We start from the raw sequence: 14,253 nt of genomic DNA, 5'->3' as shown, positions 1-14,253 counted from the left end.
ATGAATTTATCGTGCATAATGCCTTGCTTTTGTGACGAATCAAAAATAGTAAAAACCTAGACTTGTGGGCTCAGGGAGATATCCACGTGAATGTTAGGAGAAGAACCTCCCACGCAGGCCCGACTTGCAACCTCTTGGGCCATTGTGGGCATAATTTCGGACTTCCAGATTGCCTTTGTCTTTATACGATTCAATGAATTTTCTCACCTTGGTACGTAACCTCAAGATCTTTGCCTTTCTCCCTCGTATGCAGGAGATGCCTTCACGGAACTTCCGATCTTTAAAAGGTTGGGCTTGTGAGACTTGGGCTTATGGGATTTGGATGTATGGATTTGGAGTTTTTCGAGGGGTTTTTCGGAAAGGATCTTACGAATGGTGCTTGTGGGAAAGGAAGCTTTATGCGCTTCTTTAGGGGAAACTGGGGTGGCAAGGCATGGGTTTACGGATGGCTTGTGGCCTTTGGAACCTATTAGCGAAAAAAAAACCTCTTACGAATTAAGTTGTGAAAATTAGGCCTATGGAAAAATGGGCTTTAAGGGAGGGCTTTTAACCCTCGGGATAGACCCGATGTGCACAAGGTCTTGGGCTTTGTTTCTTTCAAGAAGCTTCCAAAGCTTAGGAAGCTTCTGCTTCCCGAGAAAGCACATGGCTAAGGGGATTGATTAAGGATTAAACTATTGGGAGATGACATCGAATGGAGGAGAAAAAAAGATGGACTTGTCAGGGAGATGGTGGCGGCTGTCGGCCCAGCTCGGCGGCCCTTCACGATTGGCGGCAGGTCCTTTTGCAGCGTGGCGGCGTCCCCTTCTGCAGCGTGGCAACGGCTTCCTACTAGACGGTAGCCTTGCATGGTGTCCTCAGCTTCCCTCTCCTCCTACGCTGCACAACCCTCTCTATCCTTTCTCCACGCAGCTTCCAGCCTTCCCACCTCCCCATTTCCTCACGGCATGAGCGGCGCCTTCCCCCTTCGCAGCACGGCGACATCACAGTCTTCCCCCTCTCTCATCACGCAGCGTGGCCCTCTACGTCCTCCTCTTCACGACAATTTCTTTCCCATCGGCCTTTCCACCTCCCCCACTTTCCTCACGGCATCAGTGAGGGTTTTTATACGAAGAGGGGGGGTAAGGCTTTCTTACCACGTAATTGCCTTGTGTGGCTATCCCCTCCCTGCCACCTCTCTCCTTCCATTTCAGTCATCCCCTTCCCTCAGCCACGCTTCGGCTAGGGAAAGGAAATTTAAAAAAATTGCACTAATTATGACATTAATCTTTTGACCTCCTGTCATGAGGAGGTTCTTATGAAGATATGCGGGTTTCTTAGTCCAAGTCTTGATTGGCCAGTGGAGAGTGTACTATTTCAAAACCGCACCGTCCGTGACCACAATGCCGGCATTGCCATTTGCTCGAGACTTCACACGACCTCGTAATATTTTCAGCAAAATTTTACATTTTTATCAAAGCTGGCTGGAGTGTGTATAACTGCATCTAAAATGTAGGATAGATGTGCTCTCAGACGCATCCCTAAAGGCAACCCTCTGGTTAGAGCGCACGTATATCCACATCTGAGATATAGTATATACATGCTATCAAATGCGATTTTAGGTCAATGCTTCTAGCGCGTTTGTACCCTCACATGTGGACTGCAGAATATACGTGCCTGGAGATGCGACTGTGAAGTCAAAGATTCTGGGCAGAGTGCGTGTATTTGCGCATCTCACATGCAAGATACACACGCCTGGAGACGCAACTTTGAAGTCATTTTCTTATGTGCAGAGCATGTGTATTCTCGTGTCTCCGACGCAGAATACACGCGCTCTGAGACGCAGCCTCAGACACAATGACAGCAAACATAGCTTTGCGTCTATCCCTGCGTTTATACTGAATTGTAGATGCGCTGGCAAACGTGCTCAGTCGGCTGATTTCAGTCTAACAACCGCCATTCATGATTTATTTGTGCTATACAAAATGCAATCATAGATCCTAATACAGAGACAGAGAGAGAAAGAGAGAGAGAGAGAGAGGACTCACCTTGGGTTTTTGGTGTGGCGGGTGGTGGCGCTTCTTCCTTCTCCCTCTTCCTCTCCTTGCTGAGTTACTCTCCTTTGATGCTTGCTTGCTGCTTGTTGTCTCCTCCCTTTGCTTCTTCTTCCTCTTGTTCTCCTCTCTCTTGTTCTCTCTTTCTTTCTCTCCTTGGCTTTCCTTTTTCCCCTCTTGTCTCTTTGAGATGAAAGAAGAGGTGAGTCATGAGGAGGTGAGGCATGAAGAGACTGCATGTCGGCTAAACTCGAGCTTCAGAACCGCAAAAAACGTAAGAAAGGAAAGGCGCAGTTTGAAAAGAAATGATTTAAGTATCTTTTGAATTTTGACATTTAAGTCTATTTTTGCGTGTATATCAGCGTGTAAGTTTACGTAAACGCGCGTATAGACGGGAAGTTAGATGCGTAAATAGACGCAAATTTAGACGCGTAGGTAAACATAGATATAGACATGCATTTAGCTTTTATCATAATTTTTTGTTTTTTAGATAAATTTTGATAGTAAGTTCTTATCATAAGTTTTTATGTATTTACGATAAGTTTTGTGTATTTAAAATTGAGATCTTAGAATAATTAATACGCCAGCTTGAAGTTTTTATGTAAATATATGAATGAAAAATATTTTGATGTTGTCATGAATTAGGTTTAATCATGTCGTCGTCATCACCTAGTGCGGTGCATGTTGATGAGTCAACGAGCACATCCTCAAGTGAGAATGAAACATTACGTCTTCATAATCGAGATGCATGGCTACGACAAAAAATTAAATGCATGTGTGATCATTGTCGAGGGTGTATTTTTCGAGCTCGTCGAGTTGCAATGTCACACCTCAACATGTATGGAGAATGGGACCGAGAAAAATCACCGATATTCATTGTTTTTTGTTAACACTAAGAGTGCTAGTCTATGTTACTCAATATATATCAACGTACATGAGACTCCCTTTTGTGGTTGAGCAGGATGTGGTGCCACATCCTCAGATGCTCCCTCCCGGGTATCGAGAGGCTGCAAAATGTTGACGCAAGGAGGCAGAGTCTTCAAGAATAGTGGAGACTGACGACCATGATAGTAACCCTCATGAAATGCCCCATCAAGTTGTAGAGGATGAGATTTTGGACAACACGGTACACCATCTATTTTCGCAACCGGTTTAGGGAGAAGGTCACTCTACGAAGCCAGATGATCCACTATACGTAGCGTCATCTACTCCATTGTATGAAGGTTGTACGTACTCTGTTCTTTGTGCGTCCCTCGATATACTTAACTTGCAAACAATTTATGGATGGAGTAATATCAGTTTGAATGCGTTATTGAAGTAGGTATCAATTCAGTTTGTCTTATGAATCATAATATTAATTGTTCTATTTTGAAATCAGACACAAATATATGTTGGTGGTTTTTTAACTCACTTTTAAAAATATATGTAGGTTATTATCACAAATGCTTTCAAAAGGAAACAAATTCCCGACTAAGAGAGAGCAAGAAAGACATTACTTGACATCTCTGGGAGGCCTCGATCATGTCAAGATCTATGCATGTGTCAATGATTGTCTTATTTCGTGGGATTCATAAGTTCGCACAAGAGTGTCCTGTTTGTGGCGAATCAAGATACAAAGTGGAGATAAAGTCAATGGATGTGCCTCGTAAGGTTTTGCGACATTTTTTTATTGTTCCACGTATTCAACTTATGTTCAAGTGTAAGTCTATTGAAAAGCTCATGTCATGGCATGCTAGTCATCGTTCAAGTGATGGAAAATGGAGGATCCCTATAGACACAGTGGCATGGCAACATATAGATAATTTATGGCCCATTTTCAAAGAAGAGCCAAGAAATTCGAGATTTGGTTTAGGTATGGATGGGATTAATCCATTTGGCATCAAAAGAAGAGCCAAGAAATTTGAGACTTGGTTTAGGTATGGATGGAATCAATCCATTTGGCATCAAAAGCACATCATACAGTGTATGGCCAGTGGTATTGGTGAACTATAATATTCCTCCATCCATGGGAATTAAAAAGGGACATGTAATGTTGTCCCTTCTGATTCCTGGAAAGCACAAGGTAAAAAACATGGACATTTACTTAGAGCCTTTGATTGAAGAGTTAGAAATGTTATGGGAAGGTATTGAGGTGCAAGATACAAGCACATCTGCATCCTCTAGAGATTTCACATTGAAGGCCATGTTGTTGTGGACCATGCATGACTTTCCAGGATACGAAGAGTATTCAGGTACATGTATATAACTCTATATTTAAAATTCAAGACTTGAATCAATTGCATTTTATTAATTCACTTATTTGTTCAGGTTTAACCACATCAGGATATCATGCATGTCCTATTTGTGGTCCCTCTCTAGTTTCCTTTAGGCCGGCACGTTTAAAGAAGGTTATCTACGACAATCATCATCGATTTCTTCCTATTGACCATCCCAAATATGTTCTCCCTACTAATGGAATGACTCCACAATCTCTAACCATTCAAGATTGGAAGGAGAAATGGATTAATGCCGATAGCCACCCTCCACTCAACATGAGTCAGTAAGAAGTGCATTTCTCTCGATTGACTTTAAAGTATTTAGCATGATGAATTGTTTACATAATATATTGTTTGTTTGTTAGGTTCTCTATATTTTTTCGTCTTTCGTATTGGACTAAACTCAAGATCAATCACTTGTTGGATCCCATGCACATATTCAAAAATGTTGTATCTACATTATGGGATCACTTGATAGGGGCTCGCGATTCAGTCAATGTAAGGGAGGATTTACGTAACATTGGTTGCATGAGACGAGCCTGGCCACGCATTGGTCCGAGAGGAAAGATTGAGCTACCCCATGCACCTTGGATGTTGTCAAAGAACGAGGAAAAAATAGTGAAGGAACAAATATGTAGCTTTCGAACACCCACAGGATGTATGAGATGTCTCAAGGGAGCCTTCATAAAGAAAAAGAAAAGAGATGTGGAGCAACTATCTAGTTTGAAGTCTCATAATTGGCACAAAATGATTCAAGTAAGGGTATCTCTAACCATGAATATAGTAATTAGTGGAGTAACTATGTGTAAACTTTGGGGTATGATGACTTTTTCCTCAACTAATCATTTGATCTATGAATATTGTTTACATTCAGTTCGTACTTCCTACTAGCATATCCCATTGTGTATCCAAAGATGTACATGATATCATTTACAAGATGGGAGAGCTTGTGAGGTGTGTATACATTGTATTTTTTCATTATATATCTTTGAATTTCTACACAAAATAAACAATTCTCAAATACATCCTAACAAATACGTGAGCTCGAAGAAAATTGATCCAAACACATTGCAAGATGCTCGAGTATTATATGTTAAGGTGGTTTGTTTGGTGGAGGAAATTTTTCATAGATTCATTTTGACTACTCAATTACATTTACTCATACATTTGATTGATGAGACCGCACTTTGTGGGACAGGTCCTGCAAGGTGGATATTTTTTCTTGAGCGCTTCATGAAAACCTTGAAAGATTTTGTGAGGCAAAAAGCACGGCCTGAGGGAAGCATGGCTGAGGGTTGGTTAGTGCAAACATCCCTTGTTTATATCTTTGAATATCTTGCTGAAGTGGACCCTTCTCAACCACGACTATGGAAAGATGATGAAGACTTGAGGATAACCTCTATAATATCTCAAGGAAAAGGAATGAGTAAAGTGCTAACAAAAGAAGAACTTTGTAAGTTAAATAGTTTTTGTGTGCTCAATAGTGATGTAATGAGCAAATGGGTGACACTATATAATGAAGCAAGGGCAAGAAGAAAAAGCAAAAGACAAGCATTTCGCACCAGATATGGATGTAATGTCTCATTTCTAGATCATCTAAATGCGCTCCCACGTCATATTGATATAGATTGGTTACATGAGGAAATGGAGAGAATCGAAAAAGAGGAGGAAATTAATATATCTCAAGAAGAGTCGGAATACGCACAAGGTTACTTATCAAAGGTGAGACATACTATCAATTAATTTGTTTCTATAAGTAATATTTTATATAAATAATTGACATGTTTGATCTTAATCTTTTACTACTAGTGCACATTATTCAATGCTATTTGGTGTGAGGGTAAACATCTTCGAACTCAACGTATAGATGAAAAGAGAAATACCCAAGATTGTGGTGTCCTTGCTCTCACTTCGAGGATGCCAATGGTACCATGGAAGGTTATTGTGGCTTGATCCAAGATATTCTGAAGCTTGACTTCAAAAAATTATTTATATATGTACTGGATGTGAAGTGGTTTAAAGAAGTGGTAACAAATGGTGAGCATTGCACAATCAAACGTCATCCAAGTGGTTTTGTAATCATTGGCTCTATAAAATTTCACCAAAACAAGAATGACACATTAGTTCTATCTCAACAATGAGAGCAGCTATATATACAAAAGCTAATTTTTTATATGTATACATGTGATACATATACATAATATAATAAGTATTTAATTTTCTTGCTTTTGTTTTTCAAATACAGGTTGTGCATCATCTAATGGTAAACAATAACCGATGGTGGTATGTCATCCCTATATCTAATCATTCAAGACCAATATATGGTAATATTACCAACATAGAGATAGCAAATGACAATCCAACAATGAATGATGATGTACATGATGACACCATAATGGAAGATATGCATGATATAGTACAAGATGAACGTCGTGAGGATGTTCAAGGAAACGCAGAGAAGGACAATAATGTGATTGTTGATGATATTGATGAAGTTATTGAGCAATATAGCAACACATTTGATAGTGGGATAGACTTATTTGTTTCATTACTTCTTGGTAACATAGACCTAGAAGTAGATAGTTTAGCAAGGGCTGATCTCATTGAAGATGACATGGAGGAACTACCATTCATTAGAGAGCAATGCAAAAATAATTATTAACTCTCGTTTTTTAATTATATTAAGTCCAATTTCAGGTGGTTAAATAATTACGCGTCTGAAGATGCATCTATATTTGCGTCTACTTATGTAGATATATAGATGCAAAATTTGCGTCTATTTACACGCTCTTTTACACGCATATATAGACGCAATGATAGGCACGCCCGACTTTGCGCGTCTATGCCTCGTTTCTGTTGTAGTGATACAACGTATTAGAACACACTACATAATGATTTGAAACAAATTACAAGATTTAATTTAAAAAAAGAAATCGAATAATACTTACAAACTCAGCCTCCCATGACTCCTTGCCACCCGATCCATGATGTGACGATCCCATGGTTGCTATCTAGATATGTCCTGCCTCTGTATACTGGCGACTTGTCCTTTTCTCTACTACTCTCTTCTTGGCCTCTTTCCACTCCCTGCACGGTGGCAATTGGGTGGTTGGCCATATCTAGGGCACCCTGCTCTTGTCTCCGCAGTGACTCCTTGGCGCATACCATAATGTGAGACCTCTTGTTATGAAGCGTGTCTCTCACCTTTGACCGTCCCCAATCATCAGAGAATCCTAAATTCTCAGGATTAGGGTACCTTCTATGTACTGCCCGCAGCACCTCTTGCCATAAACCATTTTTTTGCTGCTTGAAGGGAATTATACAATCTTTGTATGTGGCATGCACAACACTCCTCAAGTAGGCTATCACTTCCCTCCCCTCAGGGTTATGCAAGATACCACCAATATCAGTGACGATAGAGTAGTACATTTGTGGAGGCTCACCTTTCTCATTTCTCGGTGAGGGTGATCGAGAGCCACCTCCTAGACAACCCCCACAAAGCCCTCGACCTCCTCATCCTCCCGCATGACTCTCCCTCCTCCCTCAACGAGTACTACCCTCTACCTCACTCGATGCACGTGCTTCCGCAGATGCATGTGCTTCGGCCGATCCATGTACTTCAGCTAATCCTTGTGCATCAGCTCATCTATGTGTATGCATAGTGCATGGAGTACTTGTTAGTAGGGGTGTACCAAGGTTTAGTCTGCCAAGGTTTGGTGTTTGTGCGGCAGTGCTAGGCAAAGATGTGAAAGGTGTCCCAGAAATGACATTGAAAATCTCCTCTACAGTGGGAGGGTGACCAAGATAATTGGTCATCTCTCCCATGAATTGCTCATTGTTCGGAAAACCTCCAAAAAAGCTATTAACACCTCTAGAAAACTCCGCTAAGGTGTTGTTCATGTGTTCCAACTCAGGATCAGTGCTAGAAGATCCAAGATTCCACATCTACACAAGCAGAAATCCATTATTACCCTGTGTAGATAAAACATATTACATGCTGCGTCTATATCTGTGTCTCTGTGTGCATCTGTTAGCACGTCTATTCTTGCATCTATACCTGTGTCTACAATGTTATCTAGACGCGCTGGACAGACACGCAGAGTCGGACTATATTTTGCAAACTGTTATAAAAAACGTGCAAAAAAACCTCCATAGATGACATTCTATAGCATGTAAAGAGAGAGAGAGAGAGAGAGACAAACAAACAGAGAAAGCAAACAAGATTGAGAGAGAGAAGAAGAACTCACCTTCTTTGCTTGTTCCGATGGGTGGAGACTAGGTTGCAAGCTTCTTGTCCTCCTTCTCCCTTCCCTTGGTAAGTTGCTTGAATCTTCTTCTTTCCTTGCTTTTTGGCTCTTGTTCTTTACTCTTTGGCTCTTCTGTCCTCCTATCCTCTTTTTACTCTTATTTCCTTCCCTCATTGTCTTCATGAAGTGATAGATAGACATGAAAAGTAATGTCGAGCTCGAACTGCAAAAAACGTGCAAAAAAATGCACGAAATCATTGGTTTGAAAAGAAAGCCGTAAATTTTTTTAAAAAAATTATATTTGCATGGTGCGTCTGTAAGCGCGTATAATTGCGCGTGTATATGTGCAGATATGACATATTACATGCGCTGATAGGCGCACAGTTACAATTAAACTGATTAGATGCTAGCTTTTGGTTATTTTTGGATCAACATGACTTTCCTAGTCTTTCAATATCAAAATGTTTGCCTCCATGTTGTAAGTATCAATGCATTTATATACCAAATGACATATATACCAAATGAAATCATATATATCCTTATGATTCACGTGTAATTATGTCATCATCTTCTACTAGTATGGGATATGCTGAGTCAACAACCAGGACATCCTCCAGTGAGGATGAGACATTGCGTCTTCACAATCGAGACGCTTGGCTACGACGGAAAATCAAATGTATGTGTGATCGTTGTCGAGGCTGTTTTTTTCAAGCACGTTGAATCACAATGTCACACCTCAGCATGTATGGAGAGTGGGACCAAGAAAAAGAACCAGTAAATTTTTATTGCTTTATTTGCACAAATATTATTGGTCTATGTTGCATCTTTACCATTAAACAAAACCTCCTTTTTTTAATTGATTAGGATGCGGTACCACATCCTTAAATGGTCCCTCCAGGGCATCGAGAGACTACGAAGCGTGGACACGAGGAGGCAGAGTCATGAAGAAGAGTAGAGACTGATAACGACGATAGCAGCTCTCTTCAAATGCCCCATCAAGTTTTGGAGGAAGATATTTTGGACAACATGGTGCATGATTTATTTTCCCATGAGGTTCGGGGGGAGGGCGCCACTAGAGAGATAGATGACCCGCTACACATAGTGTCGAAAACTCCATTGTACGAAGGTTGCACCTACTCCATTCTACGTGCATCTCTTGAGATACTGAACTTACAAACCATTTATGGATGGAGTAATGCTAGCTTGAATGCATTATTGAAGTATGTATCATTTGATATTAATTCATAAATGCTTCTAGACAATATTCGCAGTTTGTTAACTTTGTTTGCACAATATATGCAGGTTATTGTTACAAATGCTTCCAAATGGAAATAAATTACCAACTAGAAGGGAGCAAGCAAGGAGTTTCTTGACATCTCTTGGAGGTCTCCATTACTTTAAAATCCATGCATGTGTCAATGATTGCATCTTGTTTCGTGGGGATCATGCATCTGCACGACAGTGTCCTATTTGTGGTGAACCAAGATACAACCAGGAGATGAAATCAATGGATATGCCTCGTAAGGTTTTGCGATATTTTCCTATTATTCCATGTATTCAACTTATGTTTAAGTGTGAATCTATTGCGAGACTCATGTCATGGCATGCTAGTCACCATTCAACTGATGGAAAGTGGAGAATTTATTCAGACACACCAGCTTGGCAACATGTAGACAATTTGTGGCCTACTTTCAAAGAAGAGCCCAGAAATTTGAGATTTGGTCTAGGATTAGATAGAATAAATCCATTTGGCATCAAAATCACCTCATATAGTGTATGGCCAGTGGTATCGATGAACTATAATATCCCTCTGTCCATGGCAATAAAAAAAGGACATGTAATGTTGTCCCTTCTGATTCCTCCAAAACACAAAGAAAAAAAAATGGATGTTTACTTAGAGCCTTTGATCGAGGAGCTAGAAATGCTATGGAAAGGTATTGAGGTGCAAGATGTGAGTGCATCATTGTCCTCTAGAGATTTCACTTTAAAGGGCATGTTGTTGTGCACCATGCATGACTTTCCATGCTATGAAGAGTGTTCAAGTAGTTACATACTCTATTTTATTTATTCTTACCCTTAATCAAATATATGTAATCATTAACCCACTTATTTTTATAGGTTTAACTACATCAAGATATCATGCATGTCCAATTTGTGGTCCCTCTCTGGTTTCTTCTAGACCGACACGCTTGAAGAAGGTTATCTATGACAATCATCATCGTTTTCTTCCTATTGACCACCCTAAATATGCACCCCCCACTAATAGAAGAACTCCACAATCTCTGACCATTCAAGATTGGAAGGACACTTGGACACACGCCAATGATCATCCTCCACTCGGCATGAGTCAGTAACTAGTTTACTTCTTTTGTTTGTCTTTAAAGTACACTCCATTATGAGAACAAGAAATAATATATTGTTTGGGCCTTAGATTATTCATATTTTCTCATCTCCCATATTGGACTAAACTCAAGATCAATTACATGTTGGACCCCATGCATATATTTAAGAATGTTGCCTCTACATTATGGGATCCCTTAATCGGGGCTCGTGATTCTGTCAATGTAAGGGAGGATTTACGTAGCATTGGACGTATGAGACGAGCTTGGCCACACATCGGACCCGGAGGAAAGATCAAGTTACTGCGTGCACCTTAGATGTTGTCAAAGACCGAAGAAAAGATGGCGAAACAGCAAATATGTAGCTTTCAAACTCCCACAAGATATATGAGATGTCTCAAGGGAGCCTTCATAAAGAAAAAGAAAAGAGGTGTGGAGCAACTATCCAGTTTAAAGTCTCACGATTGACACAAAATGATTCAGGTTAGGATTTTCATAGCCATAAATATATTCATTAGTGAAGTAACTATGTAGACTAATTAAGAATGTATGAATATTTACATACAGTTCATCCTTCCTACTAGCATATCCCATTGTGTTTCGAAAGATGTGCGTGATATCATTTACAAGATGGGTGAGCTCACGAGGTATGTATACTTTATACTTAATTTTTAGTTTACATATTACATACATCACATAGTAAATCCGCTTGAATTTATGGACAAAACTAATCACCGTTCTCAATTGCATGTTAGTAGATTTGTGAGTTTGAAGAAAATCGATCCAAATACGTTGCAAGAGGCTCGAGTATTGTCCATTGAGGTGGTTTGTTTGGTGGAGGAAACTTTTCCTCGCTCCATTTTGACTACTCAAGTATACTTATTCGTGCATCTGATTGATGAGATCGCAATTTGTGGGGTAGTTCATGCAAGGTGGATGTTTTTTCTAGAGCGCTTTATGAAAACCCTAAAAGATTATGTGAGGCAAAATGCACAGCCCGAGGGAAGTATGGCTGAGGGTTGGTTAATGCAATCATCCCTTATATCTTACTAAAGTGGACCTCTCTTTACCATGACTATGGAAAAATGATGAAGATTTGAGGATGACCTCTATAATACCTCAAGGAAAAGGAAGAAGCAAAGTGCTAATGAAAGAGGAACTTCGTAAGTTAAATGTATTTTGTGTGCTTAACAGCGAAGTTATGAGAAAATGGGTGACACTATATAAAGAAGCAAGGGCAAGAAGAGTAAGCGAAAGGCAAGCATTTCGTACTAGACATGGACGTAATGTCCCATATTCAAAACATTTAAGTACACTTCCACATCATATTGATATAGATTGGATACATGAAAAAATGGAGAAGATGAAAAAAGAGAAGGCGATGGATATATCGCAAGAGGAGTGGGAATATGCACGAGGTTACTTATCAAAAATGAGACATACTTATAATTAAATTATCTTTAGTTATATATGATATAATAATTTCACATGTTTTATCTTTAACTAAATCATTAATATGATCTCAACAATGTACTACTAGTGCACATTGTTCAATGCTATTTGGTGTGAAAGCAAACATTTTCGAACTCAACGTATAGATGATAAGAGAAATACCAACGATTGTGGTATCCTTGCAAACTTCCAGGATACCAATGGCACCATGGAAGGTTATTGTGGCTTAATCCAAGATATTTTGAAGCTTGACTTTAGGCGATTTTTTATATATGTATTAGATGTGAAGTGGTTTAAAGAAGTAGTAACAACGGGTGAGCATTGCACAATTAGATGTCATCCAAGTGGTTTTGTAGTGATTGACTCTACAAAATTTCACCAAGGCAAGAATGACACATTCGTACTACCTCAATAATGCAAGCAGCTATATTAGAAGCTATTTATTTTTATATATATTACTTCTTGATACATTCTCAAAATACAATAAATATCTCAGTTGCTTACTTGTCATTTTTTAAATGTAGATTGTGTATCACCCAATAGTAAACAATAACTGATGGTGGCACGTCATCCCCATATCTAATCGTTCAAAACCAATATATGGCAATGCTACCAACATAGAGATAGTTGATGACAATCCAACAATCAATGATGATACACATGATGATGCCATGATCAATGATATTCATGATGCAATGCAAGATGATCCCCGCGAGGATGTTCCAGGAAGCGCAGAAGAGGATAACAATATGGTTGCAGATGATGATAAAGAAATTGAGCATAGCAATACATCTGACAGTGGGATAGATCTATTTGTTTCATTGCCTATTGGTAACATAGACCTAGAGGTAGATAATCTAGCAAGGGCCGATCTCATTCAAGATGAGATTGATAATTCATTGTAGCATATATAATTAGCTTTGAATGATTGGATGTATATTTGTAATACTTAGAAATAAGTAAAGTTGGTAATGTATTCAAAAAAATACTAGCTGTTAAGATGTTTGGTCATATTTAGGGACTTTATGAGAAATGAAAAATATGTGCGTTTATTTTCACATCTATAGGCATGTTTAAAAGCACGGGTATATAGACATGTTCTATATACTAGCGCAAATAGACACACTGATAAACGCGTCCGCTATTTCGCATGTACAGTGCGCGTCTATAGGGCCTTTCTTTTGTAATGTGTGCATCATGTGCTTAGATGTTAGGGCCTCAAATTACATTAGTATTTCCTTTAGGTGCTTCACTTTGGCATGGAGCTTGATGCTAGTTACTTTCTCTTCTACCTTTGTGTGCTACCTAGCTGTGTTTTTGTCTCTATATGCTCTATTTTGTTGTACCTAACCGTCGCTATGGACACTCATTGCATGTTCTATATATCCATATGTAACCTTTTTTGCTATATTTTTTTGACCTTTTGTGACTTTTTATTGTAATTTATTAATTCCTTACCATAATTTTCAAATAAAAAAAGTTAACATATCCTTATGTAATATATACCAAATACTAGTTTGATCACAAAATTGATGATAAACTAGCTTTTAAGGGTTCATAAAATGCATTTATTAGAATTAGTAATTATGAAAATTTATAAAATATATTCAAGCTATATGAATTTCAATGGTATAATTTAGAATTTTTATAAATAAAACTATGATGCACAAGCTATGGCGCATGCTTCCTAATAAGGTAGTTGTTGAAGCTTATATTAGAGTAAGCCTTCTATGGGTCCTTAAACATAAAAATTAAGATAGAAATGTAGGAATACATATTTCGACCATCATACTAATGTCTTAAGGCTCCCTTCCATTACAATATTGATCTTGATATTGTCCTATTTGATGATAGTGGATTATATCATTACATCTTTTGTATCTAGTTCATGTTCAATTATTTTCTCATCCATTCCTATAAAGCATAT

The sequence above is a fragment of the Lygodium microphyllum genome, chromosome 26, assembly GCF_053477565.2.
Source record: "Lygodium microphyllum isolate KBCC chromosome 26, Lygodium_microphyllum_v1.1.10, whole genome shotgun sequence".
NCBI classification, from domain to species: Eukaryota; Viridiplantae; Streptophyta; class Polypodiopsida; order Schizaeales; family Lygodiaceae; genus Lygodium; species Lygodium microphyllum.
This window is presented reverse-complemented; position numbering follows the sequence as displayed.